General features: G+C 41.4%; 1 protein-coding gene across 1 annotated transcript in view; it reads right to left on the minus strand.

The window, feature by feature from the left end:
• ccdc120a (coiled-coil domain containing 120a) overlaps positions 1-13,225 on the minus strand; it is a 36,654-nt gene extending 23,429 nt beyond the window's left edge. The window contains exon 1 of the mRNA XM_079557837.1: positions 13,034-13,225. The gene's annotated coding sequence lies outside the window, so the exon portion shown is untranslated. The remainder of the gene's footprint in view (positions 1-13,033) is intronic.
• Positions 13,226-19,517: the final 6,292 nt, after the last annotated feature.

The following is a 19,517-nucleotide window of genomic DNA, read 5'->3' on the forward strand; positions in this document are numbered from 1 at the left end:
AGTTATTCAGCAACGCACTTGCTACACTACAATGTTTGATCATAGAAATAAAAAAGAAGCTGCATTTGATGTAATGAACATGGGCAGTTAGCAAGCCAGCTAATCTGGAAAACTGTTCAGTGTCCGTTTGCCTGTTATTTTTCCTATAGCATTAGCATTTAGCCATCAAACCTCGCAGATCATGAAAGATCCAGATGTTTTCAGCTGTTGTCAACCCATCGACCACATTTAGGTGCGGGCAAAGCCTAAAGTTAGAAATCATTAATGAATGTACAAACCATTTTAGACTTTACTATAGATAAGAATTAGCATGTATACGTAGCCTCTTAGCTAAATGTGAAATCACTTATTCACCTTATTCTGGAAGTTCGCGTGGGCGCCGGCATGAATTGTGCCCGCCCCTTTTCTCCTGTCAGTTTACGTAGGACAGGAGAAGTCAAGATAAAATTAGTTACTACACGAAAACAAAGCTGATTTCAGGCCGCGCAGAGAAACGGTGCAGTGTTGGTGCCATAGACTGTAAAAAATAATGGATGTCTTCTGCTCACTCCTCCCCGTTTACCATAATGACCACGGTCGAGGGGGATTTCATGGCGGATTAACAGACTCCTCCTCCCCAGCTCTGACGAAGCATGTTCCTAAAAAGGGCATAAGGGCGGGATCTTCACCGTAGACTCGGCCCTTGCGTGACGTGTAGCTCGCGCTGCTCCAATGCTAACAGTCCGAGCCTCATTAAGTACGAGATTTCTAAAATTCTTCTTACGGAAACCAGCCTGGTTTCATAAATTGTCACTAACCCAGCGTTATCTCAGGAGGAATATCTAGCCTAGTCTAGTGTTGAAAAAATTGAAACCAGGCATTAAAGTTGTTTTTAAGGTGTCTAAACTCCAATGCTTTTCAATGGGGGCCTAGAGGCGATATGGAGGTACTACAGCAATGGCGGCCCCCAGTGTCGTGGTCATAAAGCAGAGCAACCAGCGCCCATTGGTTGGTGTAAGTGAACATCAGACATTTTACACAAATCAATCGACTAAACATCAGATTATAGGGGCAATCATTTACAACGGTAGTGCCGAGACAAGGCAAAAAGAGGCAAAAGTGGGCGGGACAGAAATGATTTAAATGCCATGAAACAGACACTTCATACCTTGCCATACTTTAACGTAGGGCTTGGCTTCACCATTTATTCATATGGGTGGAGACTCAAAGTAAAATAAATGCTTTTATTTTCTAGACACATATGGCTTTAAATTTGTGTTGTTTTGTATTTGTTTTAGAGACTAGAAAACAGTGATAAATGGGGTCAGTCTTTGTTCTTACCGTGGGTCAGATCCAGGGTTAAGCCCGTGCTAAATGAAAGTGTGGCTTTGAAATCTCACTGTGTTTTCTTCATCAAAGTGAAAAACAGTGGAGCTAAATCTGAAATTATAATCCTTGACCTCTGACCTTGGATTAGAGTGGCTCTAATCCCAAAGTCCCTTCCATAAATGCTGGCCTTTATGGTTTGGACAAAATGATATAAAAGATATTTTGAGAGTGATTAGTCAAATTGAAGTGGGTTGGACTGATCTCTTTTTGACTGTTAGAGTCTGCCGTTTTTTTTTTTTTTTCCCCCAACACAAAATGTGAGTGTACATGATATAACAGTAACTTGTGCATTTCAAGCTATTTCAGGGGGTATACACACAGACACATAAAAGTCTTGACTAATGTGTAAACTGAGTAAAAAGTGCTTCAGACGGTGTGGGAACATTAACCTGGTCATGGCTTGTGTTTTGACCTCCAAGAATGTCACAAACTATCTGTAGCTAGTTGCTATGCTGTTGCCATACTCCGACATCATCTGCAAACACTATATCAAAATATATAAACTTAAAGGTGCATTGTGCAACTTTTATCAGGAAAAAACAAGTTGATATTTGTTTGTATTTGACCCTTAGTGACCCAGCGGCTGTATGGGTGGTTGGGTGGTCAGCCTCGCACTTTTGCTTTTCATCCCGGTGGCCTCCATGATGCTCCAAGACCAATTTTATTTCAGGTTTTTTAGGATCCTACCTAACCTGGCCCACGCCAGGCTGCTGTGTGCGCTCGAATTATTTAGAATTGCACAACAGCCTGGGGACCATGGCCGAAATTTTCGCATGGATTTGGGAACCAATCACAGAGCAAGGAGGGACGGCAAGACGATGACAAGCTATTCGATATACGGAAGCTTGTAGTTTATTTATGGATAATAAAAAAAAAAGTTTATTTACGGATCCAACATGACAGCAGCAGATACGATGGTATTTTTTGATCAAGCTTTAGACCTAGTTCTAAATAATTTATCTCAAAAGTTTACAGCGGGTACGTCATACGTCATCTCATACGATGATACGATTGGCTGTGGCCTCGTGCAGACGCATGAGAGACTTTTTTTTGTTTTTTGTATCGCCCAATAAACGACTATGGACGATCGTAAACCACACCTCTCCTACGAGAAAATGAATTGGTGGTCCCCAGACTAAATATCACTTGTGATTTTAGTCTGGTGTTTTTTCCGTATAAAGTTGCGCCTTGAAATTAAAGTTAATCCCTTTCAAGACTCCTAAAGTGTTTTACACCAGTAGTGTAAGGACCTACTATAATCCCAATTCCAGTTAACAAGTCGACAAAGAAGAAATTCTGATCAAAACAAATCAGGATCAGTCATTTGACTCGGATGTTTCTGTACTTTTTTAAAGAAAAATTACATTGAAAGACATGTTCCCTGAAAGTTGAGAACAAATGTATAACACTGTATTCTCAGAATCAGAATTGTATTTAATGCCATTGTTTGAGAACAGGTTCACAAACTAGGAATTTTTCGTGCAACATAAAACATAGAACACAGAATTTAGATAAAAAATAAGCTACAAAAACTTGAACAGCGGTATATGCAGGTGTGTTAAGTGTTTGCAGCAGATCTGAGTGTGGACAGACCACACAGCGCAACAGAGCAGTGCAAATGGCTGGAACATATCATCACGTTCATGATTCTGATACAGAGTTATGGAATCTTGTTTTCATTCATGAGTCTGATGGTGGAGGTTCATGTGGCGGGAGGTTTGGGTCTGTATGGTCCGTAGCCTCCTGCCTGAATGGAGAGGGGTGAATAGTCCGTGTCCAGGGTGAGAAGGGTCAGCTGTGATCCGACCCACACGCCTCCGGGTCCTGGAGTTGAACAGGACCTGGAGAGATGGGAGCCTCCCCTCACCTTTCAATCACACTCTTGTGGCCATATGACAGCTGTCCTGGGGCTGGCTACCACACTGTGACCCTGACCACCATAAAAGCATTAATTCATACACTTATATAGCCTTGCTGAAAGACACAATGGCAGTACACACTGGGGGAGCTGGTATTGTGCTGCCAACACCACCTCAAACTAGTTATAGTCACTGTATTTGTCTCTATAAAAAGTAAAACAATATGCTTTTATTTTACTTATTACTGTCAAAACTATTGCATCCATGAATACACTTGATTTATCCAAGTTTGGTACTGACCCAAAGGGTTGGTCCTTGTGCCTGGATTGGTCGACGCACAAAAAACTGCACAATTCAGAGCACCCGTACTACCAAGCATCAGCCCATCTTCCCCCCCATTCTCTGCACAATTTATTTTTCTCTATAATTTCTCCGTTGGCTCCTCTTCCTCCCACCTCTCCCTCTTCTTCTCTCTCACTGTCTCTGTCTCTGTGTGTATTTATTTGTGTTGTGCAGATAAATGTAGGTCAGTGGCAGCAGCAGGAATCGGAATCCGCCCGGCAACAATGCACCAAATCCCAACTGCCGGCGCCGGCTCGCGATTGGTGGAACGCGGCGGAGATTCAGCCAATAACCTTTCCACCCCGGGGCGTTCTCTCTCTGTGTGTCTGCGGCAACTTCACACCAGCTCCTCCACAGCTCCCATTCACAACGCCGGACTGGAGCAAACGACATTGGTTTAAACAGAAAGAGGATATAAACAGCTGAGATTAGGATCAGCACGGTGTGATGAGATAGAGATGGGAAAGGGAAAGTGCTTCACTTTTCAGATTAAGAAATGTAAATCTGGCACAAAAACATGACTTCTACATTGTGGCAATTTTGGGTAAAAAGCTTTAATGTGTAAGGTAACGTAGAGAGCTTGTTGCTCAAAGGAGATGATTCAATTCAGTCCAATAAAGAGGCTTGGTTTTAAAAGATATGTTTAATAACTAACATATTTCAACATTCATCCATTCAAGTTCTTATCTACACCTAGCTGCTACTATACTATATTAGATAGTTCTTCTAAAAGCACTACAAAACCCACTACTACCTGCAACTACACTGCTGTGACTACTTCTACTATTGCATCTTTTACTCATCTTAAATCTTAATTTTCTTATAAGTAGTAATAATAATAGATTGACTTTACCTGTCCACTCTCGCTCCTCATTTTATTGATATGTTTTTTGTTTGGGACGGTGCATGTTAATGAACAATCACGCTCACAAAGACAATTCTCAACTCACTATTGAACAGGTTTTTAGTAGCAAAGTGAAAATGAAGCACACAGAAAGGCTTCACGACTGTATAATAGCAATGGACTAAGTGGCTTCCCCTGTCGCGTAACTGAAGCTCGTTCATGCTAACAATTTGGCCAGCTCATATATTTAGAAAACGGTGAAAATGAAAATAAAAATAGTGAAAGGGGGGAAAAAGACGCAACAATAACTTAAAGGCACTATACCCTTTTTTTCTCGTGGTGGAACACATTTTGTTTTGTCTGCCTTTAGGGTAATCGCGGACATTTGTGGGATAAACATTGTCCATCTAATTACAAAGCATTTGAATCAATTTCATCAACTCTCTTTCTGTGACAGTGACCCTGAAATGTGACCCTGCAAGTTGTGAAATGTGTCTATAAACTCGTCTGTGTGAAGAATTGGGATGTTAGAAAGCTTAAGAGTACGTTTGGACCATAACTAACATGTTCATTTGGTGGTTTCCCCTTTCATTGTTCATAACAACAATGAAATTACTTTTTCCAACGCACCTGGTATGAATCTAATGTGCGAGAAAGAAAAAAAAAATCAGGTATAGGGCCTTTAAAGAGAGGTAAAAAAAAGTTTCAATGGAAAAGTCCATAACAGCATTGAACACCCGGAGCCTGCCCCCATTTCCTATTGGGCTTCAGTGAATAATAGCGATGCTTCATCCATATTTTTGTCTGTGATCGAACCAGGGGCGTTTCTAGGGTGCGGCCACTCAGGGGGGCTGCATGAGGAAGAATATTTTGTGGCAGTGTTTCCTCAACTTCACAAGTGCGCCCGCCCCACCAACAGCACACCCCTCCCCCTCCCGCAAGATCGCCTGAAGACTGGCTTTTGTTATGCAGTGCTAATGAGTGCAAACTACCAGCTGACACTAGCATCTTTACCAAGATGGAATACAAAATAAAATGAATATTAGTGCTATAGTGCAAGTGCCACTCAATGAACGTTACTAAGCAAATATTTATGCGGATTGACACTTGGTAAATCCACAAAATCCAACCCATTGTGTCATTCACATTAGTTAGTTGTGGCCCAGCTCGGATTTTGGTCGGTTGGTCCAGTGAGGTGATATTAAAGAGAGATATTAGATATTAGAGAATATTAAATGTGTTATGTTGCTTTTATATCGGACCTAAAGCTGTGAAATTGTTAATTTGGTGTTTCTCTGACTTTACGCTGTGTCTCACTTTGCTCCTTCGGTCCTCGGAGCAAAACTTGATGCCACCCGGGGAAAAAAAAGTCTAGACATGCCACTGGATCGAATCCAGGAGGCAAGAACACTAACTACTGCACCAGCCATTCTGCAACGTGAACTTCATCTGATAAATATATAAACAGCAAATGAAATTGAACTTACCATACTTGTTCAATTAGAAAATTAAATAAACGTTAATACGAACAGCGTAGCATGAATGTAGAATATAACACAAAAGAATTTTAAATGCAAAAGTGTCAGTCTCCCTTCGCTGCCTTCTCCGCTCACTCTCTCCTCCTTCCTCCCTTCACATCACAGTGACCCAGTGACCCGCTGATTCCTGGACAGAACTGGGTTGAAGTTACACATGAACCCCTTTACTGCATTTCCCCGTCAACTCCACGCTGTAAAAATTGTCCAATCGGATCGCAGCGGGGCCTGTTGCCGTGCGGCGGGAGGCAGGTGATTCCCGAGCTGTGTCTTTATCAAAGTTTAAATAAGATGCAAGTCTTGCCGGGAGGGACACACCGAGGAGTCCCTTAGCAACAGAGGCAGCAGAGGATTGTGGGGAACGTAGTGAGAATGTGAAACCAGCGAAAGAGAAGAAAAGTGGGTTTGTGGGATGATGGGATGATGGAGGAAGTTCACACCGCACTCTTCACTTCAGTGTTTCTTTGTTAATACTCATAAGCAGTAAGCTGATTTGACATCCTTCATTTATGACAGAGAACGGGACTGACTTCCAAATTGATCAATACGAAGGCGTCACGTGACTTTTAGTGTGTACGCAATATTATTTCGTAACATCAATCCACATATGTCAATCTCTCCATAATCAACTCAAAGCAATACTTCCACTCCTCCACTTACGTCGACCCTCGGGGGTTTTGAAAATGCTCTGACCCTCTCATCGAGCCGTGTGCGTTACATTAACTCTCTGAAATGTGTACCCATTTTCTCTTACAAGAACTATGAGGACATGGATGCTCGGTGAGTGGTTAAGTACGATGTTCAAGCCCCGCACAAGTGGACTTTACCGCCCGTCCTCTCGGAGTCTGAGTGAAACCCTTCTTTAAGCCTACTCTGCATTTCCCCATCAACCTGAAACCTGCGCTGATGGTTTGTGCTCCAGTTAGAGGAACTCCTGACCCGAGCTTGAGGTCTGCATTCAGGCGTGGGGCGATCGTACACTGCTCCTGACAGGCTGCCCATGGGTTTTATTCACGGCAGAGAAACAGTTTTGGAAAGAAATCTCCAAACACATGATCTACAAATGTCTTCCCTCATCATTATTTGGATGTGATTGGATTCCCAGACCCGCCACGTTCATCTCATCTCTTGTTCTTCTTTGTTTTGCAATACTGTGTCCACTTTTGGACACCTTTATGAGACAGTCATGTGACCTCAGTTCATGTGTGCCGAGAGAAAAGACATTGAACTTTGTGACAGTTCTTGTTTGATGCGGATAGGTCCAGCCATGACCAAGATATCAACCATAAACCAAGTCCGAAATTCAGCATTTTGAATGCGTGCAAATATCAACCTTTTTTTCCCCCGCATAAAAAGTTGTATAATGCACCTTTAATGTGGTAAGCATGTGGACGAAAAGGAATCGTTTCACCACCAAACAAGAAGCTTCTTCAGGACGACAACATTGTCTTTCAGTCGAGAACATTTCAGTCGGTTTGGTTGACCTTAAACAATAGCAATGCAATGACAATGATGGTGACGAGATAATCCGTGCGGCTTAATTCACCTGGTCATAATGTTGTGGCAGATTGTGTGCGTTAGTGTTCAGACCCAGATGTGCGCAGTGCGGGGCGGAGTCTCCAGCTGCCGCCGAGACTCTTTAATCCAGAGAAATGTGAGAAAATCTGCAGTAATCTGATTACTCTGGGGATTACTGCCAGTCTCAATGGAGCGCAGTCGAACATGAATGGACTGTAGAGCTAAGGCTGGGAACTCTTCGCTCCGGGAGAGGGGCAACGTTTAGGGGACGTCAAACATAATTAGACAAATGATGACTTCATGTCAAAGTGCAAAATGGCACACAGGCCGTCTATAGCACTCAAAGGCTCTGTAGCAGATTTTCTTTTGTTCAGGTAGTGGAAATAAAACGGCCTTCAGTAGATTGTAAAGAAGACATTAGTGGAAAAAGATCTTTGAGTGCTCTGCTTTGCGCTATAAAGCTTTTTATTGATTTTGAACTAGAAGGCCAGTTGTTAATATTTACATCACCGTAACTCCTTGCTATTGCTCCTAGAAATATGTGAAAATGTACAGAATTGAGATGTTAGAAATGAGTGATGAAGGTGAAGGATGAAGGTCGTTGGTACATTGTCCATTACCATAGTTAGTATTGTTCGTTCTCCTTACATTGTTGGTATAAATATTTGTTACAATGTAATAATTATCGCCACCATGATATAACATTTGTATAATAATCCTTGAACAAAGTAACAGTGAAGCTGAATGTATTAATCTCTGAATGGGGACCTAGGGGTGGGATTAAATGAGTTATCTTCTTCCCACTGGCCTTTAAGGTATGGATCGTCATGTTTACATACAGTATATTCCTTTTTTGCACCAATGACTTAACTATATTTTGTCTACCTTGTACTGTCTGTGCCGTTGCCTGAAATAAATGAATAAATTAAATTAAACGAATGAAGGTTGGGAGTTTGGACCACGAATAACAACTTAAAACATACATTTTCGTTGTTTCCAAACAACAATACAAATCTGGTGCAGGGTACTATTTTGATCAAAATTTGCTTAAAGCTACACCACATAATATTTCACCCAAAAAATAGAAAAGAATACAAAGAATGCATTTCAATTATGATATTTCCATCATTGACAAATACCTAATAGATGACCAAACTAAATTTAAATGGGGCAGGTTCTCATCCAAATCCATTCTTTAAATGGCCCACCTCAAGAATAGCCTTATCTGTGACTAGCTGGACATTAGGACCATGCTTGTATTGTTGGCAAGTTGGCAAAAGTATAATCCAGAATGGAGCAAATTCACTTCATCTGGTACAAATAAATAAGGACTAAAATCTTAAATATCTTCTTGATGATGCTGTGAGTATAACTGTTTGCATTTTATGTTTCCCTTTATGTAAATACATTTCCAAAAGATGCAATTGACAGGAAATGTTCAAGCTTTAATCCACATCTACAAAGAAATCCAAATATAGACATTGATAAATAATGTTATGTGGTATAATGAGAAATAACACAGGAGAAAATACTAGACACAAATAAAGGATGGTGTATAAGGGCACCGAAAGTCTTGTGGAAAGTGGAGTGGATTAACATTACTATTAAAATGACAAAGATCTGGTGCTCTCTGTGGGATTTCTGACAGAGGCGTGAAAAGAACGATCAGGGAACGGCTCAAGAGTCAAGGAGCATTGGCGAAGAACCTCAGATACTGGGTACAATAACTGTATCTCTGGAGGAACAGGAGAAATGCTCACAATCACAAGACTCAACTGATGAAAAATCATGTTGGAGTAAAGCTTGCTGTAAAACAATATGGAGGGAATTAGACACTAAATTGAGAAAGGAACTGTGACTGATATTTGCAACCGAGTAAACTTCTATAGACCTTACAAACATTGCATTAGGTCGCGAAATGCCGTCTTCCTGTTACACTGGTAAATATAAACCTGGCAACACTGGTTTGCGGGAGCCAGACAATAATGTGACATCTGTGCTGCATTTGTGATTGGTCGATTCACTGCCGCTTCAGGGAAACATAGTTAAACTGTTGGCTTGAAGAGAAAACATGAAATATTCACCGGGAACCGAGAATGAGAACAGGGGAAAACAAGATGTGAGAGAAGGAGCCGCTTGAATCAAAGAGACGTTCTGAACATTTGGGCTTCAGATCACAATTGAAATGTGTTTTTGTTGTTGATGAAAGCAGTTCCTTATTGAGAGACACTTGTACATGTTTGTTGTATAGTCTGTCATCTTGCTTCTTCGATCATATCTGACTGAACCAAATGCGCAAAAAAAACACCAGTTTTGTTAATGGATCTATATCCACAAACATCTGTGTAGAGTATTTCCCATGATCCTGAGTAAAAATCATTATGTATATTTATCTTACTTAAAGGGACACTGCTTAACATTTTGGACTATACTGTTGTCATCAGTGGAAAACATGCTCCTATTGACCAGCTCAACACAGAAAATGCCATTACTGCAGTGAACAATCATAGAATGGATTTGGATGAGGACCTAACCTATTTAAATCTAAAAATCTACTGACTTTAGTGAACATCTCCATGGAGACGAGCTGGAGACGTACCCACTCCCAGTAAAGTTACTGTCATGTCTTAGGGGAGCTGAGCCGCTCACTGCACAAACACATGTTTGCTTGTACTTTTACGAGGTATTTTTCCAATGATGATATGATCTATCATAAAATAAATGCTAGCATTTCAATTTCATTTATAAGTGAAAATCCTACGCGTGTGGCTTTAATAATTACATTCTTATAGAGCTTTCCAGGCAACTGGTAACTGGCAAATTTCCCACTTCTCACTTGGAAAAATGCCTTGGAGCCGCTCGAACTGGTAAATACAACTTGTAAACTCGGAGACCTCAAGACTGCTACGAGTTCAAATTCGAAATGAAGACAGTAATGACGGCCCCCAGTGGAGGAGCACTTAGTCTGATCACGGAGCAATTGGAGCGGTTTGAACGGGCGGGCCTAACCCACACAGATTGTCAGTGAAATAAACCAATTAGCGACGACAGCCGTATTCCAATTCAAAAAACATGAAGTGAATATACACTCACGCGGAGAATGCGAGGCAAAATCCTCGACTACTCCATCAATGATTAGTTTTTTGTTAATTGAACTAACAGCATACTGGTGCAGCGAGTGACGTAACCTTGTCATTTCTGCGTAACGGTCGTGATTGGTTCGGCCAAAGGCGCCAATCAGCAACTTGTATATCTGGAGAAACGTTCATATAGCGCTAGCATCGCATGAGCTAACAGTTGTCGCATTAGCCGGTTTGTTTACATACCAGTTTAATCATCTGGATGCTCTCTGAGGTCGTAAGGCGGAATTTTCAAGTGGGAAAGAACGCTCCATTACATACTGACTTACTCTCTCACTTGCCTACACATTTACTCACGACCGACTTACGATTACGATTGGGCTTATCTGTGGTCATTCAAGAGGATTCAATTCACGGCGCTTGTTTTAAACATTAATACTTGAGAGGAGACTGAAAGTGTGTTGAGAAATTGCATTTCCAACTCCTCCTCTTCAAATCAAGGATATTCCAGTTTGCAAAAAGAGCTGACGAGGCTTCCTGGATGAGAATCGATATGTTGTCAACAACCCAATCCATACAACTTGAAGGTCGACTGAAATGTTTCATGAATGACTTCCATTTACAATCATGTGCACAGGTCTAAACAACAGGGCAAACAGGTTTTACATAATGCTAAGGTCCTGTAGAGACATAGGGATTAAGTTCCCTGCCGAGGATTAGATACGATACAGTACATTGCATAATAACTGCTGCTCTTGTCATCTTCTTGCAAACATTTTTTCCTCTAAATTGGAATCAATCTGTTGTATTTTCTTTCTTGTGTCCGCAGCATTTGACAGAATACACTGCTGATGACTGGTGTCTGGGGAAACAGAGAAATTCAAGTGTCAAGTGTTGTTTTGGCGAGTCTTGTAGCTTTTACAACTCAATATTACTTTAGGGGCAGCACGAGGCAGGGTGAAGAAGGTCACGGGGTTCCACAAGCACTGCCAAGTTCTCAAATCCGCTGCTCCTCCTGACGGCTCCACTCCCAGAGAAATGGAAGGATGGGCCAAACGCGGAGGACAAATCTTCCTAATGGGACCTCGCTTTGAACGACTGATGCAACATCCAGATTTCCCTCTCCCTCGGTTGCACCTCCTTTGAAAAGAGTGACCTTCCCTGCCAGACAGACTCCCTCAGATCTCTCCGGCTCTGATGTTTCAAAGCAGTTCACAGTGTTACAAAAGGGAAGCGGCGTTAACCCTTCACTAAACTGTAGCAAACGGCACGGCTGTCGATGCGTAAGACAAAGGCAATTCTTGCGCAAATATGAGCGGAAACTTCGCAGGCCAGTACAAACATTGCAGATGGAGAAATGAACCAGTGTCCGCTTGGATTCCGACGACTGAACGCTCTACGAACAGTTCAAGGAATCACCTGCTGCACACATGATTTCCTCCTACGTTATTCACTCTAAGGTCAATCATCTTTTGTATCGTTATGATTGTTTTCGCTGTTCACGAAGCTCACACATTTACACAAACACCGCACAGTATCTTAGAATTCGTGTTAGTAGAACCATCAACTTTTCTAAACCTTGCACACACAAGGGGCAAACCTCAGATACGGCATCGCAAAAAAACACTCCATCCACTTACATGAAACTGTGATTGCGAATAGATATGTCAACTTTTTTTTTGCGTTGTGTGAGAAAAGAGAGAACTGTGTGAAAACAACGGATTGTGTTCGAGGATTTGACAAAAGAGTCCAGGTTTTGGAGGAATGAATTCAATCGGTGGGCGGATTGGTGGCGTCAACGGAATTACTCATCGAGATAAAGTATATAGGAGTAATTGTGGGGTAATCAATGGCTTATCAAAACGAAAACAAGACTGTAATAGCCTCTGTAGAAGTGGTACGTTACATAAGAAGAAGCTGTGATGAAGTCTGATAAGAGAGTGCAGCAGGAATATGACTTTAGATTTTACCAGCAAGGAGGAGAATGGAGAAAGATTGGGACAATGAACAAGGAATTTCTTGTTTTGTTTTTTTTAACCAGGAATAAATAGGAAACAATTAGAGAAGAAAATTGTAGTAAAGTGAGACCGGTGTATGTCGTTGAAATATCAGCAAGCATAATGTATAAATTCAGAAGTGGACAATTGATATAGACGGATTCACTTGAAAGAAAAAATTACATGTTTTCTTTCAGGAACACGCTGACATGTTTTGTCAACACGCCCTAAAACGCGGACCAGGCATTTATCAAGTTCATCTCGCAAAGAAAAATCAGAATTCACAGCTGAATCTAAAATGTATTAGGTGATCCGTGTAAGCCGAACTATCAAGTGGATAAGGAGGAATTTTGAAAGGCAGTGTCGACCAAAGATCACCGTCGGACTTTGACAAAGCCAAGCGGCCAAACCCTAAAGTCGCATTTTATCCAACGGACCTTGGGTTTGCCGCGTGTTGCATCCTTATGTGACCGAGAGAAGGGGCTCTTACCTCGGTCAGCGCTCCTCCCTCGGGTCGCTCCTCTGAACCGGGTCCCTTCCGCTGTTGCCGGTCACATGCTCCGCCCGAACCCAAAACCGAGCCCCGCGCGTCCCCCCCGCAGCCCCGCGTGCGGCCCCGATTGTCCTCGCGCGTGTTTGTTGTTGTGGTCGCGTGCAGCCCCTCATTCATCCGCCTCATCAGCACCACCACGGGAGCGCGCGATGCCCAGCGACGGGAGCGAGCGCCACATTCAACAGCTTTGTTTTCAGCCTTTTTCATTCATTTGAGTGTAGACCCGAACCAGACCGAACCGGGACAAAAAAACACAACGAAACTATAACGACCAAACGCAAATCTTTACCCTCATCTACCATTCATTCCAAGGCGGACTGGGCACATTTATTCTGAAAGATAAGTCTACATTTTGGAGTTGATCTTATATCTTTGAAGCAATTATAGTTTTAGTGCGTGAATGTGACACAACTTCGCATCAACACTGACTAGTCTTTTGGAGTGACAGTGAATCGGTTTACTCTTGCTGTTTCTAAAGCATCTCGCAGTGAACTCGGAGTGAGGATACAGCGTGTTGGGAATATTAGAGGCTCCATCTAGTGGCGCTCTTTTGTATTACAGGATCAGCGCTCAACTTGACTTTTTGATTGAGAGGGGCTGAATAAATACCAGCTATTTTAGACCAGGCCTGGTGGTGGACGGTGCACAGAAGGTCAAATATTTTATGATGCGATTTGAAAGTTGGAGAACCACTGACGTAACCAGCTTCTATGCAAATCATTTACCTTATATGTAGGTTAGTTAAAATACTAAACATGCATTGAACTGTTGGGGTGTGAGATAAGTGTTTAAAAAAGTCATATGGTTAGAGTTAAGATTCTAGTGCGGTCAGCGTGAGTCATGCATCTTTAAATCACAACTTCCGGATTAATTTTTGGGCCAAGGCCACCCTTAGATAACAGCTACTGAAAGGAGGAAACACTAAATCTAAAGACTTGACGGTAACTTTACAGTGTGGGGACGTCTACAGCTCGTTTCCATGGAGATGTTGACTAAAGGCAAAGTCAAACATTACATTCAAATAGGTTAGGTCCTCATCCAAATCCATTCTTTGATTACACGCCGCAAAAGGAGCATTTTCTGCGTAGAGCTAGTTTTTAGGAGCATGTTTAGTATTGCCGCCACCAATATAATCCAAAATGTTACGCAGTGTGCCTTTAAGTAGAATTTATAATTCATATTTTTACAGTAGCACTGTTGAGCTGGTAGGGGGTATGCACATTTTAACCGTCAACAGCAGACAATTATGGGGACTTTCCAGAGAAACATCGCAATAAAGTTAAAAACACTCGGTCTCTGTTTGAATAGGTTTAGCCCAGGTTTGGGTTTAGTTTAGTTCCAGTTACAAATACTTTTACTTTTTCTTCTTCTTATGAACAATGTACATTGAAAAAACATACTTATATACTGTATGTATAATGTATACTTTCACTTAAAGGAGCATTATGCAACTTTTGTGTGGAATAAAAAGTTGATATTTGTGTGTTGTGTGTTTTTGACCTTGTACTGACCCAGTGGCTGTATGAGTGGTCAACATGGCGCCTTTACTTTCCATCATGATGATCTCTAGGACGCACCAGGATCAATTGTTTTGAAGGTTTTCACTGTTGACGGACCCGCTCATCAGAAAACCTACACAAGTGATCCTGGAGTGTCCTAGAGATCATCATGATGGAAAGTAAAGGGACCATGTTGACCACTCATACAGCCACTGGGTCAGTACATTCTTTTTTTCAGAAAAAGTTGCATAATGCCCCGGACTAGATCTTTAACATGATACTTTCACTTAAAGTGCGTATGACACACTTAATTATATCAATTATATTCAAGATTGTGCTAAAGATTGCACCCATCTTTCTTTAATTTGACCGTTTCTGTGACATTTACAGTTTCACTTCCTATTAGACACTGACAGGAAGTGCCAACCATTTAATTTGGGAAGTAAGTCAAACTGCATTAAAACTGCTGCTTCACTGAAATGAAATTATGAATACTTACAATAGTTATCCATCTAAATAAGTAATTTAAACCTGTCATATGCACTTTAAGTACATTTGAAAGTGTAAACCAGGAAGACCACAAACAATCAGTCGAACGATTTTTGATGCTTTATTGACTTGTACCTCATAAACATTTTGTCACTCTATTTTCATACAGAGGTGCATTGTGGGTAACAGACAGCGACAGGAGGAAGGCAGTGGCCGGCCACTAACCGAAACCTGCGGTAACCAATAAAATCCGTCAGATACTGGTCCATAATACTTAATACTTAATGACAACAATGTCTTATATACAGTCCATGAGGAGGAAGTGCTGCGGCTGTTCCTGGAGACTGACAGGAACAGGAAGTGGTGCTGAGGCAGGCAGTTGCCATGGTTACGGAAGCCTTTGATGTGAGGAGGTTACCATGGAGATGCCAGACGGTGGCGGTTGCTATGGCGATGGGTTTGAAATCAAAAGGATGGAGACAGAGAAGTGTGGGAACAACCTTGGGCCCTTTAGGGCGTAGGATTGTTACAATATGAGCTCTCCTCAGCGAGCTTCACAAACGCTTTAATTACACAGGATTGCTGAATTTTGAGGCATTTTTCTGATCTATAACAATTTAGTGCATCACCTTTAGGGCTTTTCCACCAAGGTGTTGGTTCTGGGCTGGTTCAGAGCTGGTTCTGGTGCCGGGTTGGTTCCATACTGACTTGGTTTTCCACCAAAATGAGAGCTGTGCCTATTGTCATGGCAACGCTTTGGGAAGTCAACATCAAAAATGGATAGTAACATCTTACTACAGCCACTTCTGGTTATAAAATACAGAAAAATAAGTTTATGTTCCAGTCACAGCAGCCGTTAACATTTTGATTTCTTCTTTCTAACTCTTGTCTTCTTTCTAACTTTGTTCAACAGTTTCCTCCACGGAGACTGTTTTGGCTTCTCCAGGAAGTTCTAAGCACAAACTAACTAATATTGATTGTTTGTTGGAGGAGAGAGCCACGCCCCCAGCTGCTGACATCACTGGTGCTCGTTTCTTGGTTCCCAACCGGCACCAGATTTTGGAACCAAGAGCCAGCGTTTTTTCAGTGGAAAACGAAAGAACCGGTTCTGAAACAGGAACTGGCCCAGAACCAGCACCGGCACCAGCTTGGTGGAAAAGGGCTACTTGTCATTAGTAACAAGCCTAACACGGGAATATTTACTCGGGCTTTTAGATCTAAGTCTCAAGCAATACATGAAAAGAAAAAATCCAATTCTGTCACATGACAACACGAGAAACAGGAAAGAATGAGAAATGGGGAAATCAAAAGAACGAATGAAAACACATGTAGATGAACTCAGTATTTGAACGTTGATGGTTTTGGCACAAGATTGTTGTATAAGGCAAAAATGTAGGATGAAAAAATCATGTGTGATTAGGACACTATACAAGTTTCTTTTTTTATAATGTTGAGGTTAAACCAAGTTGTGGCAAAATTGTGCTGTTTCTCCCAGTCTCTAAACATCATAATGAAGCTAGTTCTTTCTGTACGTGTCCCCATACTCTGTTCCCAGATGTCAAAATGTTTCCAATGTTAGTGTATGGATTTTCATTGTCCTGATGAGAGCAGTTACAATTAGCACCAGTGTCTTCGGACGTAGGGGTTTCATCATCCTTCCATTGAAAATATGCAAAAATATCAATTTTTGCTGCGCACCATATCAGTCAAACCACCGGTCATTTAGCATGTTAGCAGCTAGCACCTGAGCCCACATACACGGCAGCACTTTTGTTAAAGGATTTTTGCAAAATATAGCGAATAAAGTTTAAAGTTTACACGTTTTAGCAATCTCAACACTGTGTTTCGGTGCACCATTTGAACTATATGGCACATGGTTTTATAGGTGGCCCTTAATTGTACAAATCGATTGTTTTCAATAAAAATTTGAGGCATTTTTTCCCCCGTCTAAAAATCCTTGACCGATACATTGCAATAGGAAGCAGATAAAATACGTTTTTAAATATACACATTTTACAATTCATTCTTTAGATAAGTTGGGAATTTAACTTAGTAAAGAGTTACAACTGCCTGTGAAACAATTTGTCCGTAACCAAATTAAATACTTTGAGATAGTCACTCAAAAAAAAAGTTTCTCAAAACAAAAATGGTAAAAAAAAAAAAAAAAAAGCTTAGTTACAACCAACTTTTGAAATGTGAAATACTGAGGTGCTATTCCAAATATTTCACCCCATGTATTTTAGACAGAACATGAGCAGGACAAAGCTGGTTGGAACGACTCCACTGAAAGTCTGCATAAAAGCGCGTGTTAATGTGATGGAACAGCAGATGGCGCTGGAGGCGAGTTACTGGCCATTTCCTTCCATTGAGACAACACTGGCTTTAACATGAAGAGAACACGCCAAGAACACGCTAAAAACACGCCAAACGACCGGAGCCACGCACAAAGCCGGCGCACAGGAGAGGAGCAACCACACGGTTAACCTTAGGCGTTAAAAGCCATTTGTGGAGGAGTTCAGAGGTGAACGGTCTGCACTTGTCATGAACTTTGCTACCTTACTGGAACTAAAAGAACTGCACACTGAGTCCCAGACACCTCATTCAGATTTGGAGTTCTAGAGCCCCGGACAAAATCGTATTAGTGATCAAACTAGGCCTTTAACCTTTAGGGCTGTACAGTTCCACTCAGAAGAGGGTCAAAAACAAACTGCCCTGAGCAGGGGTCGTCAACGTAAGGGTTGTGACTCAAAATCTGATGATACTCATATTATTTTATTACACTTACATTCAACATAAAACTATATAATAGGAGTGATCGCAATGGCGTCGCTTTGATGGGCCACATAAATTAGCATTACATAAATAAAGATACGCATCTATAAGCCAAAGCAATGTTCACAAACATTGAATGACTTCCCTTGCGCTGTAAAAGAGCTGTGGTTTAAATAAACAGCGCTACACGCCTCGATAAATCAGCTTTTTTCCCAACATTCACCAAAAAATTCTGACAATTGTGGAAACAACAACAGCGAGCTTCCCTATAGACTTTGCAATAACACAAATGGGTCACTGAATGAAAGATAGAGTCCTTTGTTTATTTTGCCGCCAGTTTGAAACTGTGGCCGTCAATATGATGATGACCCCTGCTCAAGAAGTTATCATACTGCACAAGACCTTTAAGTTTTCATTTAGTGTTCCTCTGACCCAGTTGGAGCCAAGATGGCCGCCTGTGTGCGGACTGTGCGCGTGCAGCCCCGGGAAGCGTGGGAAGTGTAGGAACAGCTTTTTCTTTTACACATGGCCGAGTGAGCGGCCACAGCAGAATAAATTATTCTATTTACAAAAGTCTCAGTTTCTTCTTCTTCTTCTTCTTCTTCTTGCATCAAGCAGAAAACACCGAAACGACCCAGAATCAAAACATCTTCCACAATAAGAATAATACTAATATTTCACTTGAAAAAACACTTCCAAAAGGAGGACAGAGAAGATACTGGAGAGACATGGTAAAAAAGTCTTTGATTCGTCCAAATGTTTGTTCAAAGTCCATCTCTTGATCCTCTTCCAAAAACTCTTTGACAAATTTGGAGAAAAAACTTCAGCTGAAACCTCGTACTTTTTGACTAAGCATTATATATCTTTGCGTTTCTGACAATTCGCCGTAGAACTCCCCATCAGTCTGCCTTCAGGGCATGACAACGACTGAGGAGATGAACGCACTCACTCACGTACAGTGCTTAGCTTGCCTTGAAAAGCGTTTCATAAATATGACATGAACTTTAAAGGCCCTGTACACAATTGGTTTTGTCCTCCTGTATATTGTCATTAGGCAGACATTTGTGAAAAATACCCTTGTGCGTCTATTTCTGTCCATTTTCCGTGAACTAGCGGGCTAGTTATTGTTAGCATTGTTTTGTTAGCATTACCATTAAAGTAAAGCTTCGTTTTGTTCCCTGAAAATTGTGAAATGTTCTTTTAAACTCATCTCTGTGAAGAACCGGGATGTTAAAAATGCTTTGGTTAAGTTAGGAATAAGCTCCAAACACAACTTGATCCCTCCTTCTCTGTTTGTAAACAAAAGAAATCAGGTACAAGGCCTTTAATTTCTTGGTCATAAATTGGACAGGCATTCAATCGATCAGGGAAAGGAAGCACGAGCAGATGCTGTCCATTTTAACAACATAAACTAATTGAAATTATTGATTGGGTTTTTATTGGTATGACAACCCGGTTTAGTACTGACCCAATCCAACCGACACCTTTGCTACAGTGGAAACACCTCAATGAATGAAAGCTCAAATGGAAAGTAAGCCTTTCGTTCCATATATTTGCATAACCCTTTTCTTTTCGGGGACACCTTATGGACACATTCAGATAATCACTCGTAAAGAAACTGACAGACTTCTTTTTGACGGCTTCAGAATGATTTTCACAGC

Source organism: Gobius niger (assembly GCF_951799975.1).
Source record: "Gobius niger genome assembly, chromosome: 6".
In the NCBI taxonomy this organism is placed as follows: domain Eukaryota; kingdom Metazoa; phylum Chordata; class Actinopteri; order Gobiiformes; family Gobiidae; genus Gobius; species Gobius niger.